Source organism: Rattus norvegicus, chromosome 2, assembly GCF_021556685.1.
Source record: "Rattus norvegicus strain SHRSP/BbbUtx chromosome 2, alternate assembly SHRSP_T2T, whole genome shotgun sequence".
NCBI lineage: Eukaryota > Metazoa > Chordata > Mammalia > Rodentia > Muridae > Rattus > Rattus norvegicus.
The window spans coordinates 97,819,586-97,837,721 of record NC_141535.1 but is presented as its reverse complement, the minus strand read 5'-3'; the positions used below and the strand labels follow the sequence as shown (position 1 = coordinate 97,837,721).

General features: G+C 41.4%; 1 pseudogene; it reads right to left on the bottom strand.

The window, feature by feature from the left end:
- Positions 1 to 6,536: 6,536 nt before the first annotated feature.
- On the bottom strand, positions 6,537 to 8,353 carry Impdh1-ps1 (inosine monophosphate dehydrogenase 1, pseudogene 1; annotated as a pseudogene).
- Between the last annotated feature and the right edge of the window lie 9,783 nt (positions 8,354 to 18,136).

Here is an 18,136-nt window from a genome sequence, read left to right as displayed (position 1 = left end):
TGAAAGGGGTCTTCCAATTACAACCACAGAGAGCAAAACAAGACCAAAGGGAAGGTGTTGATATCATGAACTGCTTTTGCCTCCAGCAGTGACGTCACCTGATCACCTGCACATCTGTTGCCATGACAATTACAAGACATTCCCTGCATACGTTTTGTTCAGTACCCCCCTTCACCTAGGAACAGTTACATCACAGTTCAAATAAAAGGCAGACCCTTTCTGTCCCCTTCTTCTTTTTCTCTCTTCTCTTTTTCTCTGTTCCTTTCTCTCTCGTTCTTGTCTCCATCATCCTAACAAACCCCTTCCACATGGAACCATGTTGGCCTGGTGTGGTTTGTTCAGATGCTAGCTGTGATTTCTATCCCAACAGAATGCAGTACTTACTATTCTCCAGGTACCTGCTCCTTTACATACTAAGGAATTCAGTGATCTCAAACAGCTGGTAACAGAATTCAGAGTCTAAAAATCAGAGTGTCTTCAAAAGAGAGAAGAAGAATATCAGATGACTAGGGCATTACTCGGAACAGCAATTCCTGGCACACAGGAGGAGCCCTTTCATGACTGTTGGTTGACTAATGAGAGCAGGCTAGGGTTGAGGATGCTAGACTGACAAGACAGGAACCGAATCTTTAGTTGGACAGTTTTTATACCTGCTATATTTGAAAGCATGAACACCCAATGAAGAAAGAGAAACACTATTAGACAAGACAAACTATGGTCGTTGTAAGTCTCTAAACCTTTCTTTCCTATGTTGCTTTTGGTCACGGTGTCTTAAAACAGCAATAGAAAGCAAAAATATGTCACTGCCAGCAAGCACATCAAGAGGCAAAGTTTCCTCAAGAAAAAAAAAAAAACATGGTTCTACTGAGTGATTTAGAAGAGTGGGAGAACATAGGGATCCAGGAATGAAAACACAATAATAAAAGCTAAGAAGTCTGCACATACAATTTCTCTGACTGATAACTATAAACCTCACAACATACCTCCAATGCACAGCTTGCCTTTTTCTTATGCTATCATTATGGGTCACAGGCTGGCATGCAGCTTCTAACAATCAATACCCAAATGTTTTCTGTTGCTGTTATAAAACATTATGACAAAAAATAGTATGGGAAAGAGGTTTAGTGACTTATAAGTCCCCATCACAGACTACCATGAAGAGAACTCACAGATTTACCTTGACCTACGAACTGAAGCAAAGACCGTGCAGGAGTCCTGCATACTGGTTTTGCTCCTGATGGCTTGCTACACCCGCTTTTATATACAGTATAGGACCATCGACTCAAGGGTAGTATCACTTATTTAGGACATCCAATGACTAATTAAGAGAATATGCTCACAGACTTACCTACAGCGTAATCTCAAGGGACATTTTCCTAGTTGAAAGTATGACTTTTCCTCAGTGAGATGGGATTTTGTTATGTTGATCAAAGCACTAACAGTCACAGATTCCATTTCCATTCTTGATCTAATTAGTATCCACATATGTATAGACTTCATTTTATCACCTCTTCTGTCATATTAACTTGTAGCATCAACTACTTCACATAAAGACCAACACATACATTGACTACAAGTCTAAAGGGGCCCTAAGTTGAGCCCCAGCTTACTCCTTAGTTGGTGGCTAAGTCTCTATGAACTCCCTTAGTCCTAGGTTAGCAGACTCTGTAGGTCTTCTTGTGCTTTCCTTGATGCCTCCCTCTTGCCCATTTCTATCTCCCATTCTTCCACAAGATACCTGAGTTCTGCCTCTTGTTTTTCTGTAGGTCTTTACATCTGCCTCCCTCCGCTGCTGTAGAAAGCCTCTCAGGAGACAGCTATGCTAGGTTCTCGTCTTTAGGCATAGCAGACTATCATTAATAGTGTCAGGGGTTGGCTCTCTCCCATGGAATGGGTCTCAAGTTGTGACAGTCATTTGTTGACTGTTCCTTCATTCCCTGGTCCATCTCTATTGTTGCACATCTTGTGGGCAAGACTAAATTGGGGTAGAAAGTTTTAAGGGTGGATTGATGTCGCACTCTAGAAATCTTGCCTGGTTACAGGAGGTAGACACTTCAATCTCTTTATCACTCTCTGGTAGGAATCTCAGCTAGGATCACCCCCCATAGACTTCCTATATCTTCTCTATCCCAGGCCTTCAGCAAATCACCAGAGATATCCCCCACTGATATCCATTCTTACTCTCACTCCTAACCTGCTCTCCCTCTCCGTATACCCGATCACCATCCCTGTTCCCATTCTAGCTCCCTCTCCTACCCAGTTGTCTCTCTCCAACCACCTCAGATGACTATTTAGTCTCCTCTTCTAAGTGAGATTCACATACCTTCCCTTGAGCCCTCCTTTTTACCCAGGTTTTTTGAGGGTTCTGTGGTTTGTGGCATGCTACCCTGCAGTTTGTGGCTAATTTCACCTATAAGTAAGTATCTACCATATGTGTCTTTCTGGCTTTAGGATGTCTTTCTAAAATGCCTTTTTTATAAAATTAGTATCTCAGGGTCAACCTTTTGAGCACTGCTCCACAAATACCTTCTTTGTTTTTCCTTTGTATTTTTCCTAGAACAACCTACTTTTGAGGCAAGCTGGTTACTTAGAGTTCTCATCCGATTTCCAGGCTGCTAAGTGTTGTTGGAGAAAATTAAATAGCTTTGCTGATTGCTTTCATTACATTGTCATGATGTCCAACCTCAGCTGGGCCTTTGCAAACATTGGCAATCCCTTCGCTCCTCTCTCAACAGCTAGTTCCCATTTCCCACAGCATCTGTTCCAAATCTGTAGAGTTTTCCTCAAGTCTACTTTAATTAAAAACATTCTTAACATGGCTTATGAGGCTCTTCAAACTTTGGCTCCTTCCCATCTTTCTGGTCTCCCCAAGGGCTATGCTCTCTCTTGCTCCTCTAGGTTCTAGCCAAAATGATACTTGTAATTCACTTTTTGTGTCCCCCTTGGATAGTCTGCTCACTGAGCTGTGAAGCCCCACCCTTGTCTCTTTGTTTAATTCACTACTCATCTTTCATTGTGATATCATGGGATGATTTTTCCTTGACATCCAAAATTAGCTCAGATCTTATCATTTTTAAGACTGCGAATATTTTTCTTGATTTATCTGAAACTAATATTTCTCTTTGGGTGACTATATGCACCTAGAGTCAGTATTGACTCATAAAATTAATATGCCACTGGCATATTGCACAACACCTAATCCTTGAAAAGAGCTTAAAGCTTAGTTTTATATTTAAATGGAATCATTATTTTGATATAAATTAACATATATAGTACCATTACTGAATGGAGAGACCTGTAATACTTTCATCATGCACAGAGTCCATGAAGCATACAAATATATGCTATTTGGGTTTTCTCAGGTTGACAACAGGCAAAAGAGTTTCTCAGACTAGATTTCCAATTAGTTAAAATTTAGAGCAGCAGATGTGTGCTATGGAAAGGTTATTCTAACTTTACTCTGACCCTAAGCATAAAGATGGTTTGTATGATGATTGGTAACATGGTGTTTATTTGAAAAATCTGCAAAGCCAGAAAATCAAAAGTGCATGCCAGCCTTTGAAATACTGCTGCAGCTATTCAAAGGCAACATGCTATAAAAAGGAGCTATACAGAAAGTGGCTTGTCTGTTCTAACCACGTTCTAGGGATCCAGGATGTTTCCTATGCTTCCTTCCTTAAAGGAAATCTCTTTCCTCTATCATATTACTGAGTCTTACCCTCTGGTGATACAATTGGTAACACGCTATACTGGGATCCCAAATTACTGCTATACTCAAGAAAGAAGGTTAATGAAAATAAAGAAATAGATGTTTTGGAAAAAACAATAGTGACTTGAGTGGCAGATCAGCTCCAGGTTCTGGTAAACATCAGCAGATTCATTCAAAACTGGGAGGAAGGGAAAGGAATGTCAAAGGGAAAAGATGGACATAATAATCTATGCCATTTAAAGAATTCCATCATAGAACAAGGCAGACAAGGGTGTGTGTGTGTGTGTGTGTGTGTGTGTGTGTGTGTGTGTGTGTGTTAGTTTTGATACTATCCATTTAATTAAAATTTATTTATTTGTTTGTTTACATCACAAAAGCTGTCCTCCTACTCATCCCTCTTCATAGAATCCCTTCTCCCACCCTAACCCCTTTGAAAGGATATCCTCCCACCCTGGCTCATCAACTTTCTGTAGCATTAGGAGCAACAGAACAAGGTAGTCCTGTTAGGGAATGGATTCCACTCAGGCTACAGCTTTAGGGAGACCATGATCCAGTTGTGAGGGACCCATACAGAGACTGAGCTGCACGTCTGCTACATATGTCCCGGGACTCTCAGTCTAGCCTGTGCATGTTCTTTGATTGGTGGCTCAGTCTCTGAGAGCTTCCAGGGGTACAGATTAGTTGACTCAATTGGTCTTCCCATAGAGTTCCTATCACCTATGTACTAGTTACTTTGAAACTTTTGAAATCATCTCATTTACTTTCTTTCTGTTGTGTTGCATTTTCCTCATAGCAGAGTAAAAAACTATATAAATATTTGTGCACTCCTCTACTTCATAAGAAAGACCACATGTGCCATTCCTTGGGTTACCAATAACCAGATATAGATAGTGCAGAGACCTAGGGTAAAACAAAACATAATCGGTCTGATACGTACATATACATACACGTACAGATACATATATACATATACATATCCAATGTAAATATATCCAAATAAAATGACTCCTAATTAATTCTCCTATACTTAGATATCCCTGCCTTATCTAGTCATCATCAGAGAGGCTTCCTCCTGAAACATATAAGACCAAATGCAGAGATCCACAGCCAGATATTAAGCACTGATTCTATATTGGAGAAATCCATTAAATCCCTTTCCTCTATGCTCAGAGAACCTGTGGAAAAGGAAATGGAAAGTTTGCAAGGGCCAGAGGGAATAGAAAACACCAGCAAAATAAGTCTTCCTGAATCAAATAAACAAGGTATATATGAACTCACAGGGACTGAAACAGAAAGCACAGGGTCTTCATGGCTCCACACCAGGCCCTCTGAATATATATCTGTTACATTATTATTTTTATGCAACTACTATCTTTTAGAAAGGTTACTTCTCTGACTCTTGTACTTATTCATGGGATTGTTTTCCCTCTCTTGTGTTTCCATGTCAAACTTTGATATAACAGCTTTTGCTTTATCTTATTATATTTTACTTTGTTGTGTTTGGTGGCTATCTGTTAGAAACCTTTTTTCCCCCAATGAGATACAGAAAAGGAGTGGATCCATAGGGAGGAGGAGGAGAGAAAAAACTGGGAGGACTAGAGGGAGGAGAAACTACAATCAGGTTTTATCGTAAGAGAAAAGAATCAATACTCAATAAAAGAAAAAAGTTAAAAAAACTAATAATCTATAAACTCGTCTTGTATACTGAAGTCACACTAGGATAAGCGAATATGAGTGCAGTCAATCAGCACAGTAAACCCTGAGACTTGGCTAGCACGAAATCTACCAGCTCTGCTCAGTAGCATCTCGTCTCAAGACCTGTTCTTAAGCCTTCCTTGTTCACAGGCAAACTTTATTGACCTAACTGTGACTGACATCATCTGTTCCCAGAAATAGATAAAACTCCAGGAAAACAACTGTGATCTCTGGAAGTGTTTAGCCAGAGGTTTTGGAGTATTTGGGTCTGGCTTGAGTATACTAGCAGTTTATTATCTGGAATCTGTTGGAGTCAAGAAAGAGACACCAATATAAAATTTAAAGAGGCAATTAAAATATGGGGCTCTTTATTGTTCTTTTCCATTGTTAACTCCTTGATTTATTCAGATTATTTAATGTATAATGACACAATTGTGACCCCAAAGTGTGCAAAGTTAAAGCCTTCATCTGCAGCTGAGAAGAGAGGGCAGGGACGGTACACCTGGGGACAATGGTGAGTCAGGAATGAAGGGTAGGCGGTCATCATCGGGCCCTCCCTGGGCTTAGAGACAGGGAAGTAGACTGAGGAACAGGTCCCATGGGAGCCTCATGCCAGAGGAAGGGAGCAGAGACCTCCCCCTGGCCTAGAACCAAAACCCACAGTGCCACATGGCTGAGAGGACAGCACTCCAAGGATGGGCCAGAGGCAGGGTCAGAAGAGCACCATTTCCTGGGAGCAAGTGGGCAGCAAGAGATATGTGCCCTATAGGAGAAGCCAGGAGGGTCTACCTTCCCCAGGGGTCAGAGTTGGACACTGGGCCAGAGCAGGCTGCAGCGAGAAAGACCTGAGGCAGGCATAGGGCCTGAGAACCAAGGTTGACTGGGCTCAGGTGGCTGAGGAAGGGGGAACCCAGAAGATCTCACGGGGCAGCCTGGCACAGGGGGCTACCTGACTCTGTGGGATTGCCCAGAGAGGGGCTACAGTCCCCTCAGGGACTCCACTCCTCTCCCTGGAAAGGAGCTGGGGAACCTGTAGTGCAAATCTATGGACCATTCAGTTATGGAGGGGGCTGTTCCTGGAGTGGAAACCTGGGATTCGCCCTCTCCACTGCCTTGGTCTTCCCCGCAGTCCTCAGTACACCCACTTCTCATAAGAGCCTAGGCCATGCACGCTGCCCTCTATCTGGGCTGACATGGTCTGCTTCTCAAACTTGAGCTCTCCTGAGTACATCATGGATCGCAGGATACACAAGCTTTGGGCCCCAGTATACTGACAGCCATGCTGGATCCCTGCTATGAGGTAGGGCACAAACTTCTGAATGCAGCCTTTATCCTGGATGGAGCCTGAGACACCCTATGCGATCTTCATTTTGTCCCCCTCACAGAAGTATCGCTTCTGGCTGCTGCTGCTGCTCCTCTCCATGGCGTCCAGGGAACCCATGTCTTGGTACTTCTTAAGCCTCACCCCCGTCTGAGAAGGAGTATTTACCAGGGGCCTCTGTGGTAGCAGCCAGCACTGTAGAGGCTCCGAGTGCCAGGGCTTTGACCACATGGCCCACGGTCTGGATACCACCATCAGCTATTACCAGCACCCCAAAGCGCCGGGCATACTCACCCACCTTGTAGACAGCAGTGCCCTGGGGTCGACCACAGGCCATCAATTCCTGAGTGATGCAGATGGAACCATAGCCCAGGCACACGGGAAGCCCATCCACACTAGTATTCTTGACCTGGGCCGCTGTCACTACGTTTCCCCAGTCACTTGGAGGTGGGGATACTTCTGCTTGATATAGCGCACCATGGCGATCTGATATACCGAGTTCCCCTGGGATGAATCTAGCACTATGAAGTCAGCGCTGGACTGAGTGAGCAGATCCACATGGTATTTGCTATCCTCATGGGTGTCCACAGATGTCCCACACAACAGATACTTGTGGAAGTCCTTGGAGGCCAGAGGGTAGTCTCTGTTCTTTTTCAGGTCTGTGCGTGCAATGATGGCTACCAGCTTGCCTTGATCGTTGACTATGGGCAGCTTCCCTTCTTGCTGCGCTATAAAATCTCATTTGCCTCTTTCAATGTCACACCTGCTGGAGCCACCATCAGCTCGGTCCTCGGCGTCATCACCTCACTGAGGAGGGTGGTGTGGTCCTTCTCAGCAAGGAAGTCGATGTCTCAGGAGGTAACGATGCTCACCAGCTTGCTCCGATGGTGCCCATAGCGGGGACAGGGATACCAGAGAAGCCATGTTGTATTTTGGCATTGAAAACATCACTCACGGTATGTGAAGGGCTCAGGACCACAGGGTCTGTGATGAAGACTTGCTCAAACTTCTTGACCTTCCGCTCTTCATTGGCCTGGAACTCTGGAGTACAGTTAAAGTGAATGAAACCAATTCCTCCCATGAGAGCCATTGCAATGGCCATGTCAGCCTCTGTCACAGTATCCATGGGAGACGAGATCAGTGGTGTCTTCAGTGTGGTCTTCCGGGTCAGGGCTGATGTCAGGTCCGCTTCATCTGCCATAAGTCTATGAATCCTGGAAGGATCAGGAAATCGTGGTAGGTGAGGCCTTCCGCATTGGTGAAGAGCTGCTGCGCGGTGAGCCCATCCTTGGGAACGTATCGTTGGGAACGTAGCGGGTGCCGCCGCTGATCAGGTAGGGAGGCACGGTGACCCGACAAAAACACCCGTGCGGGTCACTCCGCTGCCACTGCCTCTGCTGCTGCTGCTGCTGCTGACGCACACTGAGGCCATGCTCCTTTATTGTTTTTAAGAGAATCACAAGTCAGAGTAAGACGGTTGACTGTAGAAAAATGGACCACTGCCTGGATAAATGTACTGACTCAAATGAGGTTACCAGGGTCTGTTCTACCTTACAGTCTCCAACTAACAGTACACAAAAAGGTCCCAGTATATCGAACACCACAGACACAGCAAGACAAACTAACATCAGGGATAACCAGATGGCAAAAGGAAAGGGCAAGAATGTAATCAACAGATACCAAGACTATTTGGCAATATCAGAACTCAGTTCTCCAATCACAACAAGTACTGGATACCTCAACACACTGAAAAAGCAAAATTTGGTGTTAAAATCGCATTCCATAATGATATTAGAGGACTTTAAGAAGAACATAAATAACTCCCTTAAAGAAATACAGGACTGGGCTGGGGATTTAGCTCAGTGGTAGAGCGCTTACCTAGGAAGCGCAAGGCCCTGGGTTCGGTCCCCAGCTCCGAAAAAAAGAACCAAAAAAAAAAAAAAGAAATACAGGACAACATAGGTAAACAAGTAGAATCCCTTATAGAGGAAACACAAAAATCCCTTAAAGAGTTACAGGAAAACATAACCAAACAGGTGGAGGAATTGAACAAAACCATCCAGGATCTAAAATTGGAAAAAAAAGCAATAAAAAAATCACAAAGGGAGACAACTCTGGAGATAGAAAACTTAAGAAGGAGATCACTAGTCATATATGCAAGCATCACCAACAGAATATAAGAGATTGAATCAAGAATCTCAGGTGCAGAAATACCGTAGAAAACACTGAGACAACGGTCAAAGAAAATGCAAAATGCTAAAAACTCTTAACCCAAAACATCCAGGAAATCCAGGACAAAATAAGAAGATCAACTGAAGAGAAATGGGTATAGAAGAGAGTGAAGACTCCCAATTTAAAGCACCAGTAAACATCTTCAACAAAATGATAAAAGAAAACTTCCCTAACCTAAAGAACAAGGTGCCCATGAACATACAAGAAGCCAACAGAACCACAAATAGATTGGACCAGAAAAGAAATTCTTCCTGTCACATGATTGTGAAAACACCAAATGCCCAAAACAAAGAAAGAATATTAAAAGCAGTAAGGAAAAAAGGTCAAGTAACATATAAAGGCAGATCTGTCAGAATTACACCAGACTTCTCAACAGAAACTATGAAAGCTAGAAGATCCTGGACAGATGTAATACAGACTGTAAGAGAATGCAAATGCCAGTCCAGGCTACTCTATCCAGAAAACCTCTCAATTAACATAGATGGAGAAACAAAAATATTCTATGACAAACCCAAATTTATACAATATCTTTCTACAAATCCAGCCCTACAAAGAATAACAGATAGAAAACTCCAACATAGGGAGGGAATCTACACCCTAGAAAATGGAAGAAAATTATCTTCTTTCAACCAACCCAAAAGAAGACAGGCAAAAAACATAATTCCACCTCTAACAATCAATAATCAAAGGAAACAACAATCTCTATTAATAACTCTTAACATCACTGGACTGAATTCCCAAATAATAAACATAGACTAGCAGGTTGGATAAATAAACAGGACCAGCATTTTGCTACATACAGGAAATGCAACTCAATGACAAAGACAGGCACTACCTGAGAGTAAGGGGCTGGAAAAATATGCAAGCAAATGGTCCCAAGAAATAAGGTAGAGTAGCCATTCTAATACGGAATAAAATAGACTTTCAACTAAAAATTATCAAAAAAGGTAAAGTAGAAAAATTCATACTCATCAAAGAAAAAAACTTTACCAAGATGAACTCTCCATTCTGAACACCTATGTCCAAATACAAGGGCACACACATTGATAAAAGAAACTTTAATAAAGTTCAAAGCATACAATAAAGGTGAGAGACTTCAACATCACAATCTCATCAACTGACAAATCATGGAATCAGAAACAAAACAGAGACAGTGTGAAACTAAAAGAAGGGATGAATCAAAGGGATTTAAAGACTTCTATAGAACAGTTCATCATAAAACAAAAGAATATATCTTATTCTCAGGACCACATGGTACCTTCTCCAGAATTGAAAATATAATCAGTAACAAAACTTGCCTCAAGAGACACAAGAAGATTGAAATAATCACATGCATCCTATCAAATCAACATGGACAAAGGCTGGTCATCAATAAAAATAAAAACAGCAGAAATCCCACGTACACATGAAAGCTGAACAATGTTCTACTCAATAACAACTTTGTCAAGGAAGAAATAAAGAAATTAAAGACTTTTTAGAATTTAATGAAAATGAAGGCACAACATACTCAATCTTAAAGGATACAATAAAAGCAGTGCTGAGGGGAAAACTCATATCTCTGAGTGCCTCCAAAATAAACTGGAGAGAGCAGACAGTTGAAGCTTCAGAGCACACATGAAAGCTCTAGAACAACAACAGTAAAAACAAACAAACAAACAAAAACAAAGCAGAGTAAAAGGCAGGAAATAACCAAATTTAGAGCCCAAGTCAACCAGGTAGAAACAAAAACAATTACACAAAGAATCCAAAAAACAAGGAGCTGGTTGTTTGAGAAAATCAATAAGATAGATAATCCCACAGTCAGATTAAGCAGAGGACAAAGAGTGTGCAGATTAACAAAATCAGAAAGGAAAAGGGAGCCACAACAACAGAAACTGAGGAAATTCAAAAAAAAAAAAAAAGAGAGAGAGAGAACTTCAGACATGAATATTGATAGAAAAATACTTAAAAAAATTCTCCCAACTGAATCCACAAACACAACAATATGATCATCAACCAGGATCAAGTAGGCTTCATCCCAGGGATGCAGGAATAATTCAATATACAGAAATCCGTCAACATAATACACTATATAAACAAACTAAAAAAAAAACCCACATGATCATCTCATTAGATGCTTAGAAAGCACTTGACAAAATTCAACACCCCATCATGGCAAAGGCCTTAGAAAGATCAGGAATTCAAGGCCCATACCTAAACATAGTAAGAGCAATATATAGCAAACTAAATGTAGAGAAACTTGAACCAAGCCCACTAAAATCAAGGACTAAAGGAGGCTGCCAATTCTCTCTCTACCTATTCAATAAAGTACTTGAAGGTCTAGCCAGAGCCTTCAGAAAATAAGTGGAGGTCAAAGAGATATAAATTGGAAAGGAAGAAGTCAAAATATCACAATTAACAGATGATATGATAGTATATTTAAGTGACACCCAAAATTTCACTAGAGAAATCCTATAGCTGATAAACAACTTCAGCAAAGTGGCTGGATATAAAGTTAACTAAAAAAAATAAATATCAGTAGCATTCCTCTACTCAAAGGATAAACAGGCTGAAAAAGAAATTAGGAAAATGACACACTTCACAATAGTCACAAATAATAAAAAATACCTTTGTATAACTCTAACAAAGCAAGTGAAAAATCTGTATGACAAGAACTTCAAGTCTCTGAAGAAAGAAATCAAATATCTCAGAAATTGGAAGAAGGATGACCAAAGGGTGGATGCTTCACTCCTTCTTAAAAGGGGGAACAATATTCATAGGAGGGGATATGGAGTCAAAGGCTGGAGCATAGACTGGAGGAACAGCCATTCGGAGACTTCCCCACATGGGTATACTGCATATGTATATGGCCACCAAAACTAGATAAGATTGATGAAGCAAAGACATCCATGCTGACAGGAGCAGGACCTAGCTCTCTCATGAGCGGCACAGCCAGAGCATGTCAAATACAGAGGCAAATGCTAGCAGCAAACTATTGAACTGAGAAAGGGATCCCCATTGGAGGAATTAGAGAAAGGATTGAAAGAGCTGAAGGGGTTTGCAGCCCTGTAAGAAAAACAATGCCAACCAACTAGAGCTCCCAGGGACTAAACCAGTACCCAAAGAGTACACATGGAATGACCAGGGGCTCCAGCTACATATGTAGCAGAGGATGGGCTTGCTGTGCACCAATGGGAGGAGAATCCCTTGGTCCTGCCAAGGCTGGACTCCCCAGTGTAGGGGAATGTCAGGGGAGGGGGGCGGGAAAGGGAGTTGATAGGGAGAACACACTTATAGAAGGGGATGTGGAGGGGATAGTGGGCTTATGTCCCAGAAACTGGAAAGGGAATAATATTTGAAACATAAACAAAAATGTCCAGTAAAAGAAAAACAAAGATCTCCCATGCTCATGGAATGGCAGGAATAATGTAGTAAAAATGGCCATCTTGCTGAAAGAAATCTACAGATTCAATGAAATCCACATCAAATTTCCAACTGATTTCTTCATAGAGCTAGAAAGATCATTTTGCAAATTCATTTGGAATAACAAAAAAAAAATGCTTCCTGGTGGCTGCCACGGCAGAGAGCTCATAAGCAACACCCCACGAGCAAACTTGAGCCTCGGGACCACAGGTAAGACCACCTTTTCTGCTGCAAGCTACCTGCCTGGTGAACTCAGGACACATAGAGGCAAAATTCCTCTAGGACCGGACACTTCCAGTATTTAGCAGGAGTCCCAAACCGGGGGATCCCTGCCCGCAGCAGCTCTCTGCTCCCAAACCACATGGGAGAGAGACCTCACCGCCTGGTCAGGTGGGCACTCCTGAGGCTGCAGAGCAGAAGAGAACACCAACACTGCCCACCCCTGCTCACATCCCTGGCCCAAGAGGAAACTGTATACAGCCTCTGGGTCTCCGTAGAGGAGGGCCCAGGAGCAGCAGATCCACTGAGTCTGAGACAATGTCAGAACCTGAAGGGACCGACCTGATAAACAGTTCTTTGCACCCAAATCCCGTGGGAGGGAGAGCTAAACCTTCAGAGAGGCAGACACACCTGGGAAACCAGAAGAGACTGCACTCTGCACACATCTCTGACACCAGAGGAAAACACCAAACGCAATCTGAAACCCTGGTGCACAGAAGCTCCCGGAAAGGGCGGCGCAGATCTTCCTGGTTGCTGCCAACTCGGCGACCTCATAAGCAAAACCCCACGAGCAAACTTGAGCCTCGGGACCACAGGTAAGACCAACTTTTCTGCTGCAAGCAACCTGCCTGGTGAACTCAAGACACAGGCCCACAGGAACAGCTGAAAACCTGTAGATAGGAAAAACTACACGCCCGAAAACAGAACACTCTGTCCCCATAACTGGCTGAAAGAAAACAGGAAAACAGGTCTACAGCACTCCTGTCACACAGGCTTATAGGACAGTCTAGCCACGGTCAGAAATAACAGAACAAAGTAACACTAGAGATAATCTGATGGTGAGAGGCAAGCGCAGGAACCAAACAACAGAAACCAAGACTACATGGTATCATCGGAGGCCAATTCTCCCACTGAAGCAAACACAGAATATCCAAACACACCAGAAAAGCAAGATCTAGTTTCAAAATCATATTTGATCATGATGCTGGAGGACTTCATGAAAGACGTGAAGAACTCCCTTAGAGAACAAGTAGAAGCCTACAGAGAGGAATCGCAAAAATCCCTGAAAGAATTCCAGGAAAACATAAATAAACAAGTAGAAGCCCATAGAGGAGTCACAAAAATCCCTGAAAGAATTCCAGGAAAACACAATCAAACAGTTGAAGGAATTAAAAATGGAAATAGAAGCAATCAAGAAAGAACACATGGAAACAACCCTGGATATAGAAAACCAAAAGAAGAGACAAGGAACTGAAGATACGAGCTTCAACAACAGAATACAAGAGATGGAAGAGAGAATCTCAGGAGCAGGAGATTCCATAGAAATCATTGACTCAACTGTCAAAGATAATGTGAAGCGGAAAAAGCTATTAGTCCAAAACATACAGGAAATCCAGGACTCAATGACAAGATCAAACCTAAGGATAATAGGTATAGAAGAGAGTGAAGAATCCCAGCTCAAAGGACCAGTGAATATCTTCAAAAAATCATAGAAGAAAACTTCCCTTACCTAAAAAAAAGAGATACCCACAGACATACAAGAAGCCTACAGAACTCCAAATAGATTGGACCAGAAAAGAAACACCTCCCGTCACATAATAGTCAAAACACCAAACGCACAAAATAAAGAAAGAATATTAAAAGCAGTAAGGGAAAATGGTCATGTAACATATAAAGGCAGACCTATCAAAAACACACCAGACTTTTCGCCAGAAACTATGAAAGCCAGAAGATCCTGGACAGATGTCATACAGACCCTAAGAGAACACAAATGCCAACCCAGGTTGCTGTATGCTGCAAAACTCTCAATTAACATAGATGGAGAAACCAAGATATTCCATGACAAAACCAAATTTACACAATATCTTTCTACAAATCCAGCACTACAAAGGATAATAAATGGTAAAGCCCAACATAAGGAAGCAAGCTATACCCTAGAAGAAGCAAGAAACTAATCGTCTTGGGAACAAAACAAAGAGAAGAAAAGCACAAAAACATAACCTCATATCCAAATATGAATATAACAGGAAGCAATAATCACTATTCCTTAATATCTCTCAACATCAATGGCCTCAACTCCCCAATAAAAAAATATAGATTAACAAACTGTATACGCAACGAGGACCCTGCATTCTGCTGCCTACAGGAAACACACCTCAGAGACAAAGACAGACATTACCTCAGAGTGAAAGGCTGGAAAACAACTTTCCAAGCAAATGGTCAGAAGAAGCAAGCTGGAGTAGCCATTCTAATATCAAATAAAATCAATTTTCATCTAAAAATCATCAAAGAAGATAAGGAAGGACACTTCATATTCATCAAAGGAAAAATCCACCAAGATGAACTCTCAATCCTAAATATCTATGCCCCAAATGCAAGGGCACCTACATACGTAAAAGAAACCTTACTAAAGCTCAAAACACACATTGCACCTCACACAATAATAATAGGAGATTTCAACACCCCACTCTCATCAATGGACAGATCATGGAAACAGAAATTAAACAGAGATGTAGACAGAGTAAGACAAGTCATGAGCCAAATGGACTTAACACATATTTATAGAACATTCTATCCTAAAGCAAAAGGATATACCTTCTTCTCAGCTCCTCATGGTACTTTCTCCAAAATTGACCATATAATTGGTCAAAAAACGGGCCTCAACAGGAACAGAAAGATAGAAATAATCCCATGCGTGCTATCGGACCACCACGGCCTAAAACTGGTCTTCAATAACAGTAAGGGAAGAATGCCCACATATACGTGGAAATTGAACAATGCTCTACTCAATGAAACCCTGGTCAAGGAAGAAATAAAGAAAGAAATTAAAAACTTTTTAGAATTTAATGAAAATGAAGATACAACATACCCAAACTTATGGGACACAATGAAAGCTGTGCTAAGAGGAAAACTCATAGCGCTGAGTGCCTGCAGAAAGAAACAGGAAAGAGCATATGTCAGCAGCTTGACAGCACACCTAAAAGCTCTAGAACAAAAAGAAGCAAATACACCCAGGAGGAGTAGAAGGCAGGAAATAATCAAACTCAGAGCTGAAATCAACCAAGTAGAAACAAAAAGGACCATAGAAAGAATCAACAGAACCAAAAGTTGGTTCTTTGAGAAAATCAACAAGATAGATAAACCCTTGGCCAGACTAACGAGAGGACACAGAGAGTGCGTCCAAATTAACAAAATGAGAAATGAAAAGGGAGACATAACTACAGATTCAGAGGAAATTCAAAAAATCATCGAATCTTACTATAAAAACCTATATTCAACAAAATTTGAAAATCTTCAGGAAATGGACAATTTCCTAGACAGATACCAGGTATCGAAGTTAAATCAGGAACAGATAAACCAGTTAAACAACCCCATAACTCCTAAGGAAATAGGAGTCATTAAAGGTCTCCCAAACAAAAAGAGCCCAGGTCCAGATGGGTTTAGTGCAGAATTCTATCAGACCTTCATAGAAGACCTCATACCAATATTATCCAAACTATTCCACAAAATTGAAACAGATGGAGCACTACCGAATTCCTTCTATGAAGCCACAATTACTCTTATACCTAAACCACACAAAGACCCAACAAAGAAAGAGAACTTCAGACCAATTTCCCTTATGAATATCGACGCAAAAATACTCAGTAAAATTCTGGCAAACCGAATCCAAGAGCACATCAAAACAATCATCCACCATGATCAAGTAGGCTTCATCCCAGGCATGCAGGGATGGTTTAATATACCGAAAACCATCAACATGAACCAGTATATAAACAAACTGAGAGAACAAAACCACATGATCATTTCATTAGATGCTGAGAAAGCATTTGACAAAATTCAACACCCCTACATGATAAAAGTCCTGGAAAGAATTGGAATTCAAGGCCCATACTTAAACATAGTAAAAGCCATGTACAGCAAACCAGTTGCTAACATTAAAATAAATGGAGAGAAACTTGAAGCAATCCCACTAAAATCAGGGACTAGACAAGGCTGCCCACTCTCTCCCTACATATTCAATATAGTTCTTGAAGTTCTAGCCAGAGGAATCAGACAACAAAAGGAGGTTAAGGGGATACAGATAGGAAAAGAAGAAGTCAAAATATCAGTATTTGCAGATGATATGATAGTATACTTAAGTGATCCCAAAAGTTCCACCAGAGAACTACTGAAGCAGATAAACAACTTTAGCAAAGTGGCTGGGTATAAAATTAACTCAAATAAATCAGTAGCCTTCCTCTACACAAAAGAGAAACAAGCCGAGAAAGAAATTAGGGAAACGACACCCTTCATTATAGATCCAAATAATATAAAGTACCTCGATGTGACTTTAACCAAGCAAGTAAAAGATCTGTACAATAAGAACTTCAAGCCTCTGAAGATAGAAATTGAATAAGACTCCGAAGATGGAAAGATCTCCCATGCTCATGGATTGTCAAAAGTAATATAGTAAAAATGACCATTTCACCAAAAGCGATCTACAGATTCAATGCAATCCCCATCAAAATACCAGTCCAATTCTTCAAAGAGTTAGACAGAACAATTTGCAAATTCATCTGGAATAACAAAAAACCCAGGATAGCTAAAACTATCCTCAACAATAAAAGGACTTCAGGGGGAATCACTATCCCTGACCTCAAGCAGTATTACAGAACAATAGTGATAAAAAACTGCATGGTATTGGTACAGAGACAGACAGATAGACCAATGGAACAGAATTGACGACCCAGAAATGGGTCTTACACACCTATGGGCACTTGATTTTTGACAAAGGAGCCAAAACCATCAAATGGAAACAAGATAGCATTTTCAGCAAAGGGTGCTGGTTCAACTGGAGGTCACCATGTAGAAGAAGGAAGATCAAAGTATTCTTATCACCCTGTACAAAGCTTAAGTCCAAGTGGATAAAGGACCTCCACATCAAACCAGATACACTCAAACTAATAGAAGAAAAACTAGGGAAGCATCTGGAACACATGGGCACTGGAAAAAATTTCCTGTACAAAACACCAATGGCTTATGTTCTAAGACCAAGAATCGACAAATGGGACCTCATAAAACTGCAAAGCTTCTGTAAGGCAAAGGACACTGTGGTTAGGACAAAACAGCAACCAACACATTGGGAAAAGATCTTTACCAATCCTACAACAGATAGAGGCCTTATATCCAAAATATACAAAGAACTCAAGAAGTTAGACCACAGGGAGACAAATAACCCTATTGAAAAATGGGGTTCAGAGCTAAACAAAGAATTCACAGCTGAGGAATGCCGAATGGCTGAGAACACCTAAAGAAATGTTCAACTTCTTTAGTCATAAGGGAAATGCTAATCAAAACAACCCTGAGATTTCACCTCACACCAGTGAGAATGGCTAAGATCAAAAACTCAGGTTACAGCAAATGCTGTGGAAGAGGTGGAAAAGGAGAAACAGTCCTCCATTGTTGGTGGGATTGCAGACTGGTACAACCATTCTGGAAATCAGTCTGGAGGTTCCTCAGAAAATTGGACATTGAACTGCCTGAGGATCCAGCTATACCTCTCTTGGGCATATACCCAA